The sequence below is a fragment of the Lissotriton vulgaris genome, chromosome 5, assembly GCF_964263255.1.
Source record: "Lissotriton vulgaris chromosome 5, aLisVul1.2, whole genome shotgun sequence".
Classification (NCBI taxonomy): Eukaryota; Metazoa; Chordata; class Amphibia; order Caudata; family Salamandridae; genus Lissotriton; species Lissotriton vulgaris.
Window position 1 is genome coordinate 1851087948 of NC_141693.1, and position 21632 is coordinate 1851109579.

Consider the following 21632-nt stretch of genomic DNA (forward strand, 5'->3'; position numbering starts at 1 on the left):
ACGTCGGTCTCTGCACTGGAGCAGCACTTGGGGTAGGAAGCCTGAACCCAACATGGCCGCCGCGCGCGACCTCCAGAACGTATATTCGATGCCCGCAAACTCCTACTGCCCCCAATCTGGCTAGCAAAGCTCTGACACCCCTGGAAGCCATAGGGGGAACCCCAGAATAATTAACCGCTCTCATTAGCGGACCGATAACACGCTCAATGTTATGTTATGTTATTTATTCTTGTAGAGCGCACGGTTACCCTGGGGTGTCCTGGCGCTAGATGCTGACTAGCTGAGAGGCAAAATAGTTTTATTGGGAAAAGAGCAGAGTTTTTAAACCCTTGCGAAAGGACAAGAGGTCCGGACCATTTCTAAGCATGAAGGGCAGGTCATTCCATGCTCTGGATGCACAGACAGTGAAACCTCGGCCTCCCCAATTTTTTTTTTTAAAAGAGGCCGCTTGTACTTGCTTAGCACCTAAGGATCTTAGGTTTCTGCCTGGAATATACCATTGCAGCTTACGCTTGAGGAACTCTGGGCCTATTCCATTAACTGCTTTAAAAACAGCGCACAGAGCCTTAAAGCGGATTCTCAATCCCACTGGAAGCCAGTGTAGTTCCTTCAGTTGGCTTCTGACTGAAACAAACTTAGGAGTTCCAGTCAGCATTCTTGCCGCCGCATTCTGGACCAGTTGAAGCCTATTTAAATGTTGTTCTTGAGCATTAAGGTATAGGCAGTTACAATAGTCGAGGCGTGACAGTATAAGAGCTGTCATTACTGTCCTCAAGTTGTTCTTAGTAAGGAAGGCCCTGATCTTCCTAATTACCCTTAAAACCATAAAACAGGATGAGGACACCATGCTAACCTGGACTCCTATTGTAAGCTTAGTGTCCACCAGAACCCCCAGATTCTTAGCTTTCCTAACGGGTTCAGGGCATTTCCCATGGTCCTCAGGCCACCACTCTGGGGTCCAGACTCGAGGGTTATTTCCAAATTTCAAGACCTCGGTCTTGGAGGAATTAATTTTAGGCAATTGGAAGACATCCAGGTTGATATTGCACTCATACATTCATAAAAACGAGACCCAGTCTCCTTTTCAGCTCCCTCTGTCAGCTATAACACAATCTGGGTGTCATCAGCGTAGGAGGTAAGCTGAAAGCCAAAGGACCTAATCACTTCTGCCAGTGGTGCCACATCAATTTTAAATAAAGTTTGGCTAAGTGGCGAGCCCTGTGGCACCCCACAAGGAAGAGTAAAAGTTCTGAGGCCATCCCATCAAAAACAACAGTCTGCAACCTGTTGGATAGAAAGGACTGTATGAGCTGCCATGCCGACCCTTTAATGCCAACTTCCGACAACCGGTGCATCAATATTTCGTGATGGACTGTGTCAAAAGCCACGGATAGATCCTCCTCTATCCACTGCTTCTCGAATTTCCTCTGTGGAATTTAGCAGAGCCAGCTCAGTGCTATGATAGGCTCTCAAGCCATATTGTGATATATCCAAAGAGTTATTGAGATGGATAAAAGCACTGAGTTGGGTATTCATGACCTTTTACAATATCTTGGCAGGAAAAGGGAGCCTAGAGATTGGTCTGTAGTTGTTGGGGTTCTTAGGGTCCAGATTATTCTTCTTTAAAAGGGGTAGTACAGATGTTTCTTTCCATTCACCTGAGAATACACCAGCAGTCATAATAGCATTCAGCAGCGGGGTTAATGATGTACTTATAGTATCAGGGATTTGTTTAATTATCTGTACCGGACATGGATCACTGGGTGCTCCTGATTTAATCATATTAAGAGTTTTGAGCATATCCTTCCTATCCAAGGGTGTAAACGAGTTAAATTATAGTAAGGATCCACCGTCTCCTGTATCCATTGCTTTAGTACTAGTTTGATTTTTAGTGATCGTCTCGGAGAATTTTTGCCAATTGTTTGTTTACAAAAACCTGCTATTTCATTGCAGAGTTCAGGGTGGCCATGATTTTTAGCAGTAGTAGGGGTAGATAATTTAATAATTGTTTTAAAAAGTTCTTTGGCATCAGATTTAGCCATCTCAATTTGCCTTGAATAATAATCCTTCTTTACTGCTACCAGTAGGTGCTTATAGTCCGTGATGCAGATTTTATATTTTATCTTGGCCTCTTCATTATAGTGTTTACGCCACGCCCTTTCAGATTGTTTACACGCCAATTTCTTGGCCTTAAATTCATCTGAGTACCAAGGAGCAGTGGGGAAAGCTCGTTTAGGGATCCATTTTTTATGGGAATTAAAGCATCACAGGCCTTAGTTAGTCAATTATTGTACATCTCTGTCGCCTCATCCACATCCGAGGGAAGATTCACCAATGAATTTAAGAGGTAGCTTTCAAAAGTCACAGTGTCTAATTTCACTCAGGCCCTAGTAGCGACCTCGTGGGTCGGTTTTATAGTAATTGGGAGGACCCAATGATTATCCCATTCGAACTGAATGGCACAGTGGTCTGACCACGGAACCAGGTAGACTGAAATCTTCCCTATGTCCAGTGTATGGCCTTTCTCCTGAGTGGGAGACTCCACCAGTTGTGTAAGGCCTCCATAATTTGTTCTAACCGGATCGTGTCGGGATTAGTGGGATCTTCAAGATAGAAATTAAAGTCACCCAACACAAAATAGGATTCTAGACTTATTCTTTCTTCAATTAATGACCCCACATAGTCTAAAAACCCACCCTTAGCTCCTGGCGGGCGATATACTAGTATGCCCCTGAGTGTTCTGCGATTTTCAGCGTAAATGTTAAACGCTAGAGCCTCACAGCTCAGATTAGGAACAGGAACCGAGTTTAATGAGAGCGATTCGTGGTAGATAATTGCAAGTCCTCCCCCTTTTTTCCCATGCTGATCGAGGGTAAGGCATTGATACCCAGGCGGAGTGGCCTTAACCAGGTCCGGACCGGTAGTATTGTCAGTCCATGTCTCCGTGAAAAAAGCCACTTTGGCTTTAGAGCCCTCGAGTAATATGGCACACTCTGTACTGTGCTTAACCAGGGATCTTGTATTCAGAAATATACATTTTAAAGAATCAGCATCAGAGTCAGTCTGGTTTTTAACTTTATGTGTAGCTTCCTGTAATATGGGAATGTTCAGAATGGCCGGGAGAGAAGCATGGCAATTACCACAAGAAGAGCTCTTTTTTGAATGGCAAACAGTGTCCAGGGACATTTGAGAGCAACATACAGACTTCTTACCAGGATTTAGATTAAGAAGTTTGCTCCTTGAGTATCGTATTACATTATGTGATGCCGGACCAGGGGGACGGGCCCTGCGCCCGGCCAGAGCATGGACGGGCACAGACGGGCTTGCCTTAGGCGCGTCCGCTGCCCGGTCGCGACGACGTTCGATTTACCATGCCCAGCGCCACAAACACTAGACCGCACTGCTACTGGACCGCTAACTAAAAGAGTAGCTCCCTCCCCTCTGTAACGGACCCATGCTCCTAGGTTAGTCTCTGAAAATAAGCAGATTCAATTTCAAAAGTAGTGTAAATAGGCAGATTCAATTTTTAAAAAGGTTAAAACAGTTTAAAAACCACAATCTCCTTTCCAAGCTTTCCCCTGGCGAGCATTAGACACAGCTTCGCCCAGGGAGTCAGCGCCGCGCGATCGCAGCAGCGTTCAATTTATCATGACCAGCGTCACAAACACTAGACCGCACCGCTACTGGACCGCTAACCGGAAGAGTAGCTCCCTTCCCTCTGTAACGGACCCCGTGCTCCTAGGTGAGTCTGTGCAAATAAGCAGATTCAATTTCAAAAGTAGTGCAAATAGGCAGATTCAATTTAAAAAAAGGTTAAAACAGTTTACAAACCACAATCTCCTTTCCAAGCTTTCACCTGGCGAGCATTTGACACAGCTTTGCCCAAGGAGTCAGCCCTCAATCACAAAATGAGCCAGCCTGACCCCAAAATGGCCGTCACGCGCGACCTCCTCTCCACCAATTGAACCGGGCTGACAAATGTCCCCAATTTGACTAGTGGAGCATGGGCACCCCTGGGACTCAAAGGGGAATCCTATTAAAAAAATATATCGCCCCTACTAGCGGCCCGCAAGCAAGCCTGATCACTTGATAAGCTAGCCTGACTTCAAAATGGCCACCAAGTGCGACCTCCTCACCAAATGAAGTGTATCAACTTCAAACACCCCCAATGTGACTAACGGACCACGGACAAGCCCGGCGACTTGAAGATCTGGTGCCCCCTACCCCATTACCGGAACTCAGCCACCCCGGGGAACAACAAGGGATCCTTGCAAAAAATGTGTCATCTTCTGAAGAATCCGATAAGCAGGTCCAGTCACATAAAGAGTATCCCAGACTCCAAAATGGCCGCCAAGTGCGACCCCCCCGACCACAAATGAAACTCTCCGACCCCTAGTGCCCCCAATCTGTCAACCGGAGTACAGACACCCTGGGGAGCACAGAGGGGATCTGTGAAAAATCAAATCGCTCTGGCCAGCGCCACGCCAGCAAATCTGGACACTCGTAGATAAAGCTAACCCTACAACGGCCGCCTCACGATACCCTGTCTCCTAAGATTAGGTCCCCCCACCTATCAGCGCGCCCTACAGACCAACAGAGGTCATTCATCCGACCTCATCAACAAGACTAGAGCGTTTGCACAGAACACGCTGGCCGAACCATGACCCGACAAAAAGCCTTGTATTGAGAGTAGCTGAAACTGTGGTCGACCGCAGGACGCCTACCCACTAGCCCTCTTAGAACTGCAGACTACCTTTCGAATAGATCCCACACCTTGCCTTAGAAGAATTCCGGGAAGTAGATCACTAAGCCTACCAGGAGCTACGACCACTCCTAGGCCCAGATCCGGCCTGAGACATAGCTACACCTATCAACAGGCCCGTTCAGCCCCCACGGGTTATTTTTAACACATTCACCATTCTCATATCCATCTCGATCGACTCGCCCCGCCTCCCCCGTACAGGCACCCTCTGCTCACACTTCACATTCTCCCTCCCCACTTCCATCTTGACAGACTCACCCCGTTCCCCCCCACTCAGGCACCCTTCTCTCACATTACCTACACGATGGTGCGTGACTCGTCATCCCCTCCCACGAAAGCCTTACCTGTCCACCTGAAACCCCACAGCCGGAACTCATTCACCATCATCTTCCCCCTCCACCTCTCTACAAAAATGAGACGCATTTTCAAACAGAAACTTATCCGTCAACACATAGAAACCCTATTCACAGACATCTACCACTCAGCCTCCAAAGGTCCGACTAAGATGGACCTTATATTCCACACTGAGAGACCGAAAGATTGGATCTTCATGATTAGAACGCAACTTTGTATCGCCAAATCCTCATCCACTTCCCACAGTTGCAAACTTACCTCCATACTCCCTAACTGTACGGCCAGAAGAAGGACCACATCCGTGACCATCTACACGAATGGTACAGTCCTTATTCAGGCAAACAATAAAAACCTTGAAGCCTTTGACTCCCTATTTCCAGCATTAGGATCTGCCCTCCCATCCCTACCTCACCCCGCCTTAATCCCCTTCCCTCCTACAATCACAGATAACGCCGAAGCCTATGTTTCTATCTTCCACCCACCTGTTACTGCTCCGGCCCGCTACTCTCCCCTTCACACGCCGGGCCTCGCCACTTCCCTATTCACACCTACAGTCAACCAGCCACAACAGGAAACTCCAGTCACAACTTCATTACCCCCACCCACCCATCACACCTCCCCTACCAAGCTTATCCCCCAGCTCCTTACGGAACTCGCTGAAAGAGACCACTCTCCCCACTAGCTGCTTCCCAGCTCTCAAACAATCAAAGCTTTACACCTCAGATACTTCAGATACAGTGTTTAATGAGGTGAAGAACACATCATCCAACTCTATTCGCTCCCCCTCTGGCCGCCCAACCTCAGATCTTTCATATCCTGTAAACAAACAAGGAGATCTTGATAACCCAATTAACCAGAACATCAAATGCACTGACTCCGGCACTCAGCAAAGAGTGGTGTCTCCCCGCACTGTTAGCGAACTTTCCAAGACAGACCAAGCAGATATAATCATTACAAAGGCAAATGCCGAACAACATTGTCAGCAGAAAAGAAAGGGCCATAATCAAAAATTACTTCTTCTCAACCAAGCAGCTACCTATTTAATCTTCAGAAAACAGAGTCCTAAATTAGACACTGATCGAAAAAAGGGGGGCAAGCAAAACACAGCTCTGGTCCAAACCAGTGCCTACCGAGACACAGCAGCATCTCCTGACAAGAATTTGATTCAGGTAACAACAGCTCTCAAAAGTGAAAGCGATAACATCGCCCCAAGCTCATCTTCCTTAATACCACCCCAAATGCCTCTAATTGATTCAACTCCTCCAAAAGGACAAAAGAAAGCCCAAAAAATTACTGACCTTGTTATAGAAAGGAAATGGGAGTCTAGAATGAAGGCAATCTAGCAAACTACCATCGACCACCACAACAATAATGATCAGACAAACACTTGCATGAACTGCATTACTCAAAAACCTGCACTATCAAGAGAAGGAAAGCAACCACGGATGGTTCCAGACCAGCCGCTTCAGGACTCTCTGCCCCTGCAGCAGCTAATGCCACCTGGCAAACCAACCTTAATAACAAACACTGTAACCAATCGTAGCACCCACAGAGAGAATGCGCCACCTCATTTGAGGGAGGATACCCAATTTAACCACCAACACGGTCCTGCACTGCATGTTGGAGATTCCACAAATTGAGTTCAGGCCTCAAAAAGTTTGTCAATTGGCTCGTGCGTCACATTGCTCCAACCTGAGTACACTTCAAAAGGGCATCAAGACATCCTGAACAGGGGCAATATTTTGAAATTATTACGGGCCATTCCCTATCTAGTAGACCTGACAACAACCGATCTTCTTGCAGTAGCATTTTTTACACCTGAAAACCCAGCAATGCCTGAGGCTACGAGGGCTTCATGGAAATCAGTTGCTATTGCTCAGAGAGTATTAAATGAGTATCATACCTTCAAAGCCTGGGGCGTCAATGTTTCTTTTCACCAAAATCCAGCCTACCCAGCGCCTCATCTAATTCCCAGTCTAAGAGCCGCCCAAGGCCTCCAACCTCCGTTCTTAGAGGAGCACTGGGTTATTTTCCTCAACAAATGCCTCTTATTCAGGGTTCTCAACACACTTCCCCCTGGGAAGAAACAGCTCCTGGAAGTAGCCTTTGATATCCTGAGCCAATCACAAGAACCATAACCCTTTCCTCAGCTACTCAATGACATTACAGCCAATTAGACACCTGGCAATAGACCATAAAAAGAAATGGAGATTCGCCTATGCTCATGGAATGTTAATGGCTTGGCTACAAAACTTTCTGACCCTGATTTCCTGAAATACCTCAAAACAATTGATATAATCCTGCTGCAGGAAACATGGCTTACTGAACCATTACACATACAAGGGTTCTTTTGCTCTGCAATACCAGCCACAAAAGGTGGGAAAGCCGGTCATTCCTCAGGTGGGCTGGCAACTTATATATCCACAAACACCATACCCACAGCAGCTGCAGTCGGTCCTGTAACAGAGGTCGACCTAGCAGTTAAATTCACTTTCTCCATGGCAGAGGTACTTAATGAAGTAATGATTGTCAACGCATATATTCACCCAAAACATATAGCAACTGATTCTGCGAAGCTTATTGGCCAAATAACTACTTACATAGGCAGCGTTGAATCACCAAACCACCTTATCCTGTCAGGGGATCTGAATCAATATTTATTGGGATCGTCAGAAGGAATAAAAGTAAGTCTCCAATCCTCAAACTGCAACATACCAACACAAGGGGACTTTTCCTATGGGAAAAATAACAAGAAAAATAGACGAAATCCGGAAGACCTTGAACACTCCAACCTTACGGCCCTCAACGGAAGATTTTCTGGCGACTTTCCTCATGTAGCCAGTGTGAGAAGTTGGCCTGATATGCAGTGTTCACTATTCTAGTGATCACTATGTATCAGTCCAAACAACCCTTATTGATGATTGGTTGTAAGTCAACCTTATAGACCAGCTATCTTAGTAGCATGGATAAGAGCAGTCTTCGGGCTAAACTCTAGAGGGCGTGTTAATCCAGCTGTTATACCATCACATATACCCCTTGAACACCAAGTGAAAGGACACCACACAAGTGTTATGAAAATAAACAGTGTATTTATTTAGATCACAACAGCCCTGTACTCTTTATGAGGACAGGGTACTAAGCACACAACAAAACTCTTACGAAAATACTTTAAGTTGCAAAATTTACACAAATGCCCGAGGGGCACGAAAAACCATATACTATGGAAGTGGAATGCGAAATTACTAGCAGGTAAGTACTGGACTAATAGGCTTTGGAATCGCTAGGACTACGTTACTGAACCTTCAGATTACTAGTAGGAGGCCTAGGGGACTCGGGTGCAGAGTGTGCACTCTCACGCGGGATGCGGGACAAAGTCTATGGGAGCTAGTAAAAGCAAAGTTAGTGTTCTCGGGCGAACCCGATAAGGTAGATCGAAAACGACAGTGGATCCTGACCCTTGGATAGTGAGGCTATGCTGGGGCACCGAAATGCCGAAGTTACCTAGCCCAGGGGCTGCAGCTGCATAGGTCTGAAAAGACGTCGGGAATCCTCGTTGACGAACCAGGAGCCTGAAGAAAGAGTTGCTGGCAGGCGACCAGTGAAGATTGTTCGAAGTGATCCAAGCCTGGATTGAAGATGGATGACACCTGAAAGCAGAGGGGACCAAGTTCGTGACCACTAGCCAGTGATCAGATGGCACCAGGAGGGCACCGGATGGTAGTTACCTCGACTAGGTGAGTGGGCGACGCTGGGCTCTGCAGTCTCACGGACCAGGAGGCGTTGTCGGCGACCAGGATGGAGGTGCGAGCTGTCCCACGATGGTTGATGCTGTCGAAGTCGCTGGACCCAGGAATGGGGCAACAAGTCTTGGCAAATTCAAGCCCACGCGGTGGACCTAAAATGGCGTCTGGAGTGGACCAGGAGGGTCCGGGGTGCTCCTCTTTTGGAAGGGAGCAAGGGCCAGTCTGGAGCAACCAGACCAGCAGCGGTGATGTCGTCGGGCGTCGTCAGGAAGGCCACAAGCCAGCGGGCTAGTAGCCAGACAACCCGGTGAGCAGCAAAAAGCAGAAGGGCCCCACGCAGATCTCGTGGATGCTGGGAGGCTGGACTTCGGTGCTGGAGCTTCTCAGGGTCGGGGCTTCTCGGACCCCAAAGCACTCACCAGAGGATCCCTCGGCAGTCGTGCTGGATAGAAGTCGTGCAGTTCTGATGATGGCCGGTCCCTCGAGGTCTCGTCGCACCTATGGTTCTCAGCTTAGCTGTAGAGGTAGGTAGAGGTCAGAGGTGCCAGGGAAGCCGGGTCTCGTTGTGCTGGTCGGTCGGATTCCTGAGGAAGGACGTGCAGCAAACCGCAGAGTTCTTAGATGGTGCCTGTGGATGCAGGGTTACTACTCCTTAGTCACAAGGGAGAAATCTTGAGAAGAAGTCTTGAGTTCCTTTCGTAGAAAGTAGTTTCAGGATTCAAAGATGATCTAATTTGGAAGGGTTACTGCTCCTGCCTTTATCCTAAAGAAAGGGGTGGGTACGCGACTAGGTCCTGCCCTAGGGGTGGGACCAGGAAGGGGGGTGGTTACACCCCTCTCCCATGCCGGACTTTCCCCAGGCCAGGGGCTGGTGTGCCCCTGGAACTGGTTCTAGCCGGCAGATGCGTAGTGAGCACCGGGGTGCCACTCTGCAGTCACCTTCCTGTAAAGCCCTGCCTACCCAGGATACACAAAACCCTGTCTGGGATGGTGCTAGCACCGCCCCTGACAGGAAACCCTTTGTCCAAGCTCCCCTCGCTGGAAGGACTCCCAGCTGCAGGGGGTCAGACTCGTGTCTCTGGTGGCAGCATCCATTTTGTGATGCTGAGGCTTGAGTTAACTTTAACCGGGGTTCACAGTTACATACATGTCGTGTCCCTCTAGAAGGGTGGAATGCTAACCCCGTCGCCAGAATTGGCGAGGGGTTAGTATTCCAATTCGTATGACACCTTACTCGACATGTTTTGATAAAGCGATACCAAAGATAGCATTTAACCGCGAGGATTATAATGCACTTAAGAGTATATGGTATGCGTTATCATGGAACAGCTATTAGGACTTGGTTCCGCAAGCTGCAAACGGGCTCAGCTCATGCCAGAGCACCATCTCACACGATTCCAAGCACTCTGCCTTCAGGATTGTCAAGGCCTGCCATAGGAGTGACTGATAGGAATCTGTGTGTCCATTTTTAGGGTTAGATATAGGTATACTATATCTAAAGCAAAGGGTGATTACACCACCTTGCCCCAGCTGTCGTGCAGCCAGTTGTGTCAGATTTAGATGGCCATCCAGGGGTGGCATAATACATGCTTCAGCCCCTGGTAGGCCCTGGGTACACCTATGCCCTGAGTTACAGGGTCTGATAAGGTGGCCCAGTACCAATTGGATAATGCACCTAAGGTACACGTGTCAATTTAGTGAGAGAACAGCTAGGCTGTGGGTCTGATTAGCAGGCCCACAGCCAGAGAAAGTCGTAAACCAGTGAAACAAAAGCAAAAAATCTGGGTGATCATAGGATTGCAGACCCTACTCTCCTACATGACCCCCCCCCCCCCCCAACTTTGGGACAATAAACTAACCTTGACCAGGTGAGTCTTCTTGCTCTAAGTGGAAATACCTGGAGAGCCCATCTGCATTCCCATGATCAGTGCCAGGTCTATGATCCACTGTAAAATCCATCCCCTGTAGGGAAATGGACCACCTAAGCAGTTTGGGGTTTTCACCCTTCATCTGATTTAGCCATAAGAGGGGCTTATGGTCGGTCTGAATCTTGAAATGAGTGCCAAACAAGTATGGCCTCAATTTCTTCAGGGCCCAAACCACAGCAAAGGCCTCCCTCTCAATAGCTGACCAATTTTTCTCTCTGGGGGTCAGCCTTCTGCTTATAAAAGCAATGGGCTGGTCTTGACCATCAAAATTCAGTTGAGATAGAACAGCTCCCACACCCAACTCAGAAGCATCTGTTTGGACAATGAATGGTTTGGAGTAGTCTGGACTCTTGAGGATAGGTGCTGTGCACATGGCCTGCTTTAGGTCATCGAATGCTTTTTGACAGCCTGCTGTCCACTGAATTTTCTTTGGCATTTTCTTACTTGTCAGTTCATTAAGTGGAGTCACAATTGATCCATAATTCCTGACAAACTTTCTGTAGTAACCAGTCAGGCCCAAGAAAGCTCGAACCTGAGTCTGGGTGGTTGGAGGAGCCCAGTCCCTGATTGACTGTATTTTGCTCTCCAGTGGCTGAACTTGGCCTCCACCTACAAGGTGGCCCAAGTATACATAACTAATTACAACAAAAGGTATCCAGGAGTCACAACCATGTTTTGCTCTTAGACTGACCACCACACGACACTCAAATTAAATTGTGAATCGAAAACAGTTGTATGTAAACACCATTCAAACACTCATACATATAACATGCAATCAAGGTAGGAATTTTTCCCATCAGTTGTCGTTCTGTACAACCACTATTACATCATTTGGGTTCTCCTTACCCAGGAGTTAGTATAAACACAGTCACACAAGTTGAAAAGTGGAGACTGTGTGAGTAAGGAGACTGATGTTAGTTTTTTACTGAGTGGTGTCAGTATGGTGTTGGTGTGATATTTACAACTGAAAACAAGCAGTGCAAGTGGAAGTAAGTGAAGTGAGTAAAATTAGGTGGAACTGAGTAGAATAGGTATTTTTAATGTTTTCTCTCAGACCCCTAAGTTTTAAAAACAAGTGAAAAGTGAAAAAAAGTAGATTTAACATAATATCTACTCAGCAAGTGGTCGACATGTTTCTGCATATAAATGGAGATGATCCTATGCATTCATCAGGACCTAGATGTTGCTATTGCTGTACATAACTATGTGAAGAAAGGAATAAAAGGAAAAATATCACCTGTTTGTCAGGTGTTGATTCTCCACCACAATCTAAAATAGTCGTATGAGCGAGAAAAGAAAAAGAGAAAAACAAGCATATTTGTCACTGAATGCACTCTTTAGTAGTGATATTCATTGTGATCATGTATACACAATTTAATTGACATGATTTCACTCACACAATTTCTGTGGGGATGGCGCCTCACCTCACCTGGCTGCAGCTCAGGTAAATAAGGAGCACCGCTCTGTTTAGCAAAATACAATCGTAAAAGCACTCAACCAACTCATATCAAGGCAAGATAAAGAGCATGTGGTATTCTTAGGTTTCAAGAAGATTAAATAATGACCTCGTTATTATCCATTACAAAATCACAAGTACATGCGTGTAACGTTGTGTATCAGAGGTTCGAATCATATCCTAATTTTTGGATTTAAAATGCACATGTGATAAATCAACAGACCCCCGGGTCCTGCACCATGTATAAAGCCGAAGGCTCATAGACCCCATGTTAGTTTCTGCTTCTTTTCAAGTTATCTCCTGACCCTCTTGTGATGTAATAACTAAAAGGAAATCACTGTGTTAAGTTAGTATTTTATTCTACACAGGACTCGTTACGAGTGATCAGAATCATAACATGAACCGTCGCCGCCTTTCACACGGAAATGCGCAGTGACCTTAACATGGGCGTTTCAGGTATTAAAGAAACAGCCCGGGCGTTTATGTTAGGGAGCCGTGGATTGTACCGAGCCTGTTAAGGTTTGCCACTTTTCCAAAGAACTCAAGTACGGGATGTCATTCGCGACCCCCCTCTGTTCGCCATGGCGCCAAAGCACGCCGCTCATACAACCGGCGAATGCAGCTGATAGAAAAGGAAACCCGAGGACCTTCCACTCGCTTACCTCTCCGTCGGTGTCTCCCAACGTCCCTCTGGGCTATACTGGGGAGGCACCGAACGGAAGACCTGTGTCTGCCCTATCTGGCACTTGGTGGCCTTGATAGTGAGACCTGCTGCTTGCAGTGCCTCTAACACTTTCCTCAGGTGGACCAAGTGATCCTCCCAGGTGGAGCTAAAGACAGCTATATCATCAAGATATGCTGCACAGAAGTCATCCAGCCCAGTGAGAACATGATTCACCAGCCTTTGGAAGGTGGCAGGTGCATTTTTCAAACCAAAGGGCATTACCACAAATTGGTAATGCCCACCAGGGGTAGAAAATGCTGTCTTGGGCTTGGCATCCTCAGCTAACCTGATTTGCCAATACCCAGCTGTCAGGTCAAATGTACTTAAGTAGTTGGCAGAAGCCAATCTATCTATAAGTTCATCTGCCCTTGGTATTGGGTGGGCATCAGTTTTAGTGACTGCATTGAGACCTCTGTAGTCTACGCAAAAACTCATCTCTTTCTTACCACCCTGGGTGTGAGGCTTTGGCACTAGAACTACTGGACTAGCCCAAGGGCTATCTGAGGGTTCAATGACTCCCAACTCCAACATTTTCTGCACTTCTGTTTTGATGCAGTCTCTAACATGATCAGGCTGCCTGTAGATTTTACTCTTAACTGGCAAGCTGTCACCAGTGTCAACCTCATGGGTACACCAATTGGTCTGACTGGGTGTTAGAGAGAACATATGCCTGAAGGATTGAAGAACTTGTTTACAATCCTTCTGTTGATGTTCAGAGAGGCTGCCACAAAAGACAACACCATCTACTGACCCATCATCAGGATTCTGAGTGAGCAGGTCTGGGAGAGGGTCACTCTCTTCCTCCTGTCCCTCATCTATGGCCATGAGCAAGCTCATGTCCTTCCTGTCAACATATGCTTTGAGCCTGTTCACATGAAGCACCCTGTGGGGGCTTCTGGGAGTTCCAAGGTCCACCAGGTAGGTGACCTCTCCCTTTTGCTCAAGGATTGTGTGGGGCCCATACCATTTGTCTTTGAGTGCTGCTGGGGCCACTGGCTCCAACACCCACACCTTCTGTCCAGGCTGATACACAGTCAGGACAGCCTTTTGGTCATGCCAAGCTTTTTGGAGTTCTTGGCTGGCCTTAAGGTTTTCAGATGCCTTTTCCATATACTCAGCCATCCTGGGGCGGAGACCAAGTACATAGTCCACTATGCTGGTTGCAGGCTTTTTGAGAGGCCTCTCCCATCCTTCCTTAACCAGACACAGGGGTCCTCTCACAGGATGCCCATACAGAAGTTCAAAAGGGCTGAAGCCAACCCCCTTCTGTGGGACCTCTCTGTAAGCAAACAAAAGGCAGGGAATCAGGACATCCCATCTACGCCTGAGCTTTTCAGGTAGTCCATGAATCATCCCTTTTAGGGTCCTGTTGAACCTTTCAACAAGCCCATTGCATTGTGGATGATAGGGTGTAGTGAACTTATAGTTGACACCACATTCCTTCCACATAGCAATTAAGTAGCTTGACATGAAGTTTGCACCTCTGTCAGAGACAACCTCCTTAGGGAAGCCCACTCTGGAGAACACTCCAACTAGGGCTCTTGCCACTACAGGTGCTGTAGTGGTCCTAAGTGGAATAGCTTCAGGATACCTGGTGGCATGATCCACTACCACTAGTATAAACTTGTGCCCTGATGCTGTCTGGGGTTCCATTGGGCCAACAATGTCAATCCCCACTCTTTCAAAGGGCACCCCCACCACAGGCATTGGTATAAGGGGGGCCTTTGTTGTGCCACCTGACTTACCACTGGCTTGGCAAGTGACACAGGAGCGACAAAACTCCTTGGTATCTTCATTCATGTGAGGCCAGTGAAAGTGTGAGACAATTCTGTCCCAAGTCTTGTTCTGGCCTAAGTGACCTGCAAGGGGAATCTCATGGGCCAAGGTGAGAAGGAAACCTCTCAGAGACAAGGGGATGACCAGCCTCCTGGTTGCACCAGGCTTGGGGTCTCTTGACTCAGAGTATAGGAGTCCATCTTCCCAGTATACCTTGTGGGCACCTGTGGCGTTCCCTGCAGTCTCAGCAGCAGCCTGCTGTCTGAGGGGTTCAAGAGAAGGGCAGGCTAACTGTTCCTTCCCCAGGTCTGCTCTGGAGGGTCCCCCTGAGCCCAGAAATTCAACTTGATCAAGTTCAAATTCTTTAGGCTCAGTTTCCCTCAGCTCCTGTAGGTCAGCCTCCTCTGAGACTTGATCCTCAACCTGGGGCAAGGGGGAAGGCAATGCCTTAACCCTCCTGCTCTTCTTCTTGGAGGTGTCTGGTCCAATGTTCCATGATTCAGCACCTGTTCAGTGGGGCATCTTCTGGCCTGTGACCTAGTCACAGCAAGCACATGTGCTGGCAAGCCTAACATCTCCATGTGAGTCCTCTGCTCCACTTCTGACCATTGTGATGACTCCAAATCATTGCCCAACAAACAATCCACTGGGAGGTCTGAACTAACTACAACCTTCTTTTGGCCATTTACCCCTCCCCAGGAGAAAGCAACAATCGCCATACTATGACTGGTAGTGACGTTGCTGGCATTGGTCACCAGGAAATCTGTACCTGGCATGATCTGTCCAGGGTCCACAAAGTTAGGTGTCACCATGGTGACCCTGGCGCAAGTGTCCCTATAGGCCTGAGCCATTTTTCCATTTATCAAAGGTGTCTGCCTGTATTTGCCCAAAGAATTGGGACTGACATCAGGGGATATATCCATATCCCCTGTACAGACAAGGACAGCCTGAGTGAGTGTGCCAACTAAGTTGTCATACCCCTCAGAACCCAAGGTTAACCCAACTAATCCCTTGGGAGGTGCACTACCACTGCTGACTGTCTTTAGAGGGGATGATGAGTGTGTGCAGTGTTACATTTTAAAATCCTTAGGCTCAGTCCTTTTTAGATGAAGAAGATCAAAGTAGCCAATTCTTTGTAGAAAAATAACTCTTTATTTATGATGATACAAACGTGGACAGCCGACACGTGTTTCGCCCCTGTGGCGAATTGCGCCAGGGCTTTCTCAAGGTTATTTACAATCTTGTCTATTACCGCAATCTGTGCATGATAAATTTCACCGTAAAATCCGGTTTGTTAACTTGTAAAGGGATCAAATCCCCGGCGTGTCTCACCAAACAGTTCGTCTCTCCCGGCACACACTCATCATCCCCTCTAAAGACTTTGTTGTTTGAAAACTCAAGAGGTCCAGAGTTTTCTTGAGTGTGCTAGCATCAACAATCAAACAGTGAAAACTAATGTGGACTTGGTCTCCTTCCGTGGACCACCTCCCCTTTGCTACAACCACTGCTGACTGTACTAAGGGGTGCAGTTGCCTTAGGGGCTGCAGTGGCAGGAGTTTGCCCTCCTTTCTTGGTGCACTCACTAAACCAGTGAGTTTTACCTTTACAGTATTGGCACCACCTTTTTGACTGGCCTTTTTGATTCTTCTTTTTCTGGGAAGCGTGACCCCCACCCTCTTTGGGTTGTTGGGGACCTGTCGAAGACTTCTGGTCATTTTGTTCACCTTTAGAATCTTTACCCTTCTGGTCTGCTTTCTTCTGACCACCCTGGTTCTGGCCCTGGTTCTGCTTAACCCTTGTTCTGACCCATCTGTCTGCCTTCTTTCCCAATTCTTGGGGAGAGGTCAGATCTGAGTCAACAAGGTGCTGATGCAACAACTGGTTCTGACAATTGTTTAAAATCTGTTCCCTCATGATCAGATTGTACAATCCTGTATAATCAGTAACCTTACTGCCCAGCAACCAGCCCTCCAAAGCCTTAGTGGCACAATCTACAAAGTGAGCCCAATCCTGAGACTGAGTTTTCTGGGTATCCCTGAACAGCAACCTGTACTGCTCAGTGGTTAGGCCAAACCCATCTATCAGTGTGTTTTTCAGGACTTGGTAATTGTTAGCATCCTCAGCTCTAGTAGTGAGGAGCTTGTCTCTACCTTTACCTTCAAAGGAGAGCCACAAGATAGCTGCCCACTGACTCTGGGGGACACACTGTACAGTGCAAGCCCTCTCCAAAGCAGTTATCCATTTGTGGATATCACCCCCTTGTTTAAAGGGGGGCACTATCTTACTCAGGTGTCTAGTCTCTAAACTCCTGTTTTCCCTTGGGGGAATGCTGCCACCAGTGAGATCTAACCCACTTAACTTTTGCTCTCTAGCAAAGGCAAGCCTCTCTTTGGCCAGGGCAAGTTCTTCCCTTTCAATCCTCAGATTGGCTTCCCTCATCTTAGCTTCATGCTCCCTTCTCTTAGGGGATGACATCCCTCTATGAGAAGAGGTCTGAGAGCCATTGGTTCTAATGGATCTGTTAGAACCTCTGGATAGAGACCTAACTCGTCCATTCCCCATGTTAAGCTGGCCTGAGAGGGGCCCCAGGGGTCTCCTAGTACCATTCTCATGCCTGCTTAAGTTGTCCCTAGTTAGCTGGCTAACTACTTCTGGACCTTTGTCTGCCTCATCCTCAGATGGCTCTAGATCCTCATCCTCCTCTTCACCTTCTGCAGAGAGATGGATAAGGTGAGGGTCACCTGTGGTTCCCTCTAGGGGAGGCATTGTCCCATCTGGATGAGAAGGGTCTGTGTTACCAGCCCTCCTGGCATCATAAGTCTCTAAGAGACCAATCAGGAATGGGATTGTAGGGTTAGAACCCTGTTTTAGCTTCCTGGAGGTACACATTTGTCTCATCTCCTGGAAGCTAAGAGCAGCATATCTGGAAGTGACCTGTGGAAGGTCCACTGACACAAGGGGAGACTCAGAGTTTCCTCCTTTGTCTGACATGCTGATTCTAGTGTGGTGTAAGTGATGCACCTACCTACACTATTTGTTTGTCTACTGATCCCTTGCTAAGAGGTGTAGCCAAGGTGTGCTAAGCCTTGAGGAGCTACAACAGCTGGTTCAGTAGAACTCAGAGTATTCTAAGCTAAGTTATATGTACCTAAGTACTTATGTGATCTTTCACAGGATATTCTTAGGATACGTGTGGTAAAACAACAGCAAGCTCAAATCCTAACCGCTGCTCACCAATGTGAGAAGTTGGCCTGATATGCAGTGCTCACTGTAGGAGAGTAGGGTCTGCAATCCTATGATCACCCAGATTTTTTGCTTTTGTTTCACTGGTTTACGACTTTCTCTGGCTGTGGGCCTGCTAATCAGACCCACAGCCTGGCTGTTCTCTTTCTAAATTACGACATGTACCCTAGGTGCATTTACCAATTGGTACTGGGCCACCTTATCAGACCCTGTAACTCAGGGCATAGGTGTACCCAGGGCCGCCAGGGGCTGCAGCATGTATTATGCCACCCCTGTCTGGCCTCCTAAATTTGACACAACTGGCTGCATGACAGCTGGGGCGAAGCCGTGTAATCACCCTTTGCTTTAGATATAGTAGCCCTATATCTAACCCTACAATGGACGCCCGAGTTCCTATCAGTCACTCCTATGGCAGGCCTTGACAATCCTGAAGGCAGAGTGCGTGGACTCGTGTGAACTAGGTTCTGGCCCGAGCCGAGCCCGGTTGCAGCTTGCGGAATCAAGACCCAATGGCTGTTCCATGATAACGCGTACCATATCGGTAACTTCGGTGTCGCGTTATCAAGACATGTCGAGTAAGGTGTCATACGAATCGGGATGCTGCCCTCTCACCAACTCTGGCGACGAGGTTAGCATTCCGCCCTTCTAGAGGGACACGACATGTACGTAACTGTGAACCCCGGTTAAAGTTAACTAAAGCCTCAGCTCCACAAAATGGATGCTGCCACCACAGACACGAGTCTGACCTCCTGCTGCTGGGAGTCCTTCCAGCGAGGAGAGCTTGGACAAAGGGTTTCCTGTCGAGGGCGGTGTTCGCACCGTCCCAGACAGGGTTTGTGTATTCTGGGTAGGTAGGGCTTTTGCGAGAAGGTGACTGCGGAGTGGCACCCCGGTGCTCACTACGCATCTGCCGGTCAGAACCAGTTCCAGGGGCGCCAGCCCTGGCCTGGGGAAAGTCCGGCAGGGGAGAGGGGTGTAACTACCCCCCTTCCTGGTCCCACCCTTAGGGCAGGACCTAGTCATGTACCCACCCCTTTCTTTAGAATAAAGGCCGGAGCGGGGACCCTTTCAAATCAGATCATCTTTGAATCAAGAACTACTTTCTACGAAAGGACACTCAAGACTCTTCTCAAGATTTCTCCCTTGTGACTAAGGAGTAGTCACCCTGCATCAGCGGGCCCCATCCAAGAACTCTGCGGTTTGCTGCAAGTCCTTCCTCAAGGATCCGACGGCCCAGCTCGACGAGAACCGGCTTCCCTGGCACCTCTGACCTCTACCCACGTCATCAGCTTAGCTGTGATCTGTGGGTGCGACGAGACCTCGAGGGACCGGCCATCATCAGAACCTGCACGCTCTTAACCAGCACGACCATCGAAGCAATTCTCTGGTGAGTGCTCTGGGGTCCGAGAAGCCCCGACCCTGAGCCGCTCCAGCACCGAAGTGCAGTCTCCCAGCATCTCCACGATCTGCGTGGGGCCCTTCTGCTCGCTGCTCAGCACGTTGTCTGGTCACTAGCCGCTGGCTTGTGCCCTTCTGTGACGACATCCGACAATCAACACTGCTGGTCTGGTTGCCCCAGACTGGCCCTTGCTTCCATCTTTGCGAGAAGCACCCCGGACCCTCCTGGTTCACTCAAGACGCCATCTTAGGCCCACCACGTGGCCCTGAGATCTGCCAAGGCTTGTTGCCCCCATCCTGGGCCCAGCGACGCCGACAGCATCATCCTTCGTGGGACAGCTCGCACCTCCACCGTGGTCGCCGACAACGCCTCCTGGTCCGTGAGACTGCAGAGCCTAGCGTCGCCCACTCACCTGGTCGAGGTGACGGCCAACCGGTGCCCTCTTGGTACCCTCTGACTACTGGCTAGTAGTACGAACTTGGTCCCCTCTGCTTTCAGGTATCAACGAACTCTGATCCAGGCTTGGATCTCTACGAACTATTCATCACTGGTCGCCGGCCAGCAACTCCTTTTCTTCCGGCTCCTGGCTCGTCAGCGAAGACCCCGACGCCTGTAAGACTTGTGCAGCCGCAGCCCTCGTGGCTAGGTAACTCGGCATTTCGGTGCCTGCATAGCCTCTTTACTCTAGGGTCCTGAGTCCCTCGCTCCCGACTTGCCTTATCGGGTCCGCCCGAGACCTTAAACTTTCCGTGTCCTCGGACACTTGTTTTAATTGTGCACTTGAAGTATTTTCCTAAGAGATTTGGTTTGTGCTTAGTACCCTGTCCTCATAAAGAGTACAGGGCTGTTGTGAATCTTAATAAATATCCTGTTTATTTTCATAACACTTGTGTGGTGTCCTTTCACTGGGTGTTCAAGGGGTACATGTGTGGTAAACAGCTGGCTTAACACGCCCTCTCGAGTCTTTAGCCTTAGACTGCTCGTATCCACGCTACTAGGATAGCTGGTCTATAGGTTGACTTACAACCAAACACCATAAGGGTCGTTGGAACGATACATAGCGGTCGCTAGAATAGCGAGCGTTGCATATCGGGCCAACTTCTCACACTCACTATTCTAGTGATCACTATGTATCAGTCCAAACAACCCTTATTGATGATTGGTTGTAAGTCAACCTTATAGACCAGCTATCCTAGTAGCATGGATACGAGCAGTCTTCGGGCTAAACTCTAGAGGGCGTGTTAAGCCAGCTGTTATACCATCACATATACCCCTTGAACACCAAGTGAAAGGACACAAACACAAGTGTTATGAAAATAAACAGTGTATTTATTTAGATCACAACAGCCCTGTACTCTTTATGAGGACAGGGTACTAAGCACACAACAAAACTCTTACGAAAATACTTTAAGTTGCACAATTTACACAAATGCCCGAGGGGCACGAAAAACCATATACTATGGAAGTGGAATGCGAAATTACTAGCAGGTAAGTACTGGACTAATAGGCTTTGGAATCGCTAGGACTACGTTACTGAACCTTCAGATTACTAGTAGGAGGCCTAGGGGACTCGGGTGCAGAGTGTGCACTCTCACGCGGGATGCGGGACAAAGTCTATGGGAGCTAGTAAAAGCAAAGTTAGTGTTCTCGGGCGAACCCGATAAGGTAGATCGAAAACGACAGTGGATCCTGACCCTTGGATAGTGAGGCTATGCTGGGGCACCGAAATGCCGAAGTTACCTAGCCCAGGGGCTGCAGCTGCATAGGTCTGAAAAGACGTCGGGAATCCTCGTTGACGAACCAGGAGCCTGAAGAAAGAGTTGCTGGCAGGCGACCAGTGAAGATTGTTCGAAGTGATCCAAGCCTGGATCGAAGATGGATGACACCTGAAAGCAGAGGGGACCAAGTTCGTGACCACTAGCCAGTGATCAGATGGCACCAGGAGGGCACCGGATGGTAGTCACCTCGACTAGGTGAGTGGGCCACGCTGGGCTCTGCAGTCTCACAAACCAGGAGGCGTTGTCGGCGACCAGGATGGAGGTGCGAGCTGTCCCACGATGGTTGATGCTGTCGACGTCGCTGGACCCAGGATTGGGGCAACAAGTCTTGGCAAATTCAAGCCCACGCGGTGGACCTAAAATGGCGTCTGGAGTGGACCAGGAGGGTCTGGGGTGCTCCTCTTTTGGAAGGGAGCAAGGGCCAGTCTGGAGCAACCAGACCAGCAGCGGTGATGTCGTCGGGCGTCGT

The 21632-nt window shown here is 48.4% G+C and overlaps 1 protein-coding gene across 1 annotated transcript in view; it reads right to left on the reverse strand.

Moving 5' to 3' along the window:
- Positions 1–21632, reverse strand: part of FBXO47 (F-box protein 47) — a 1324472-nt gene that overhangs the window by 804554 nt on the left and 498286 nt on the right. The window lies entirely within an intron of this gene.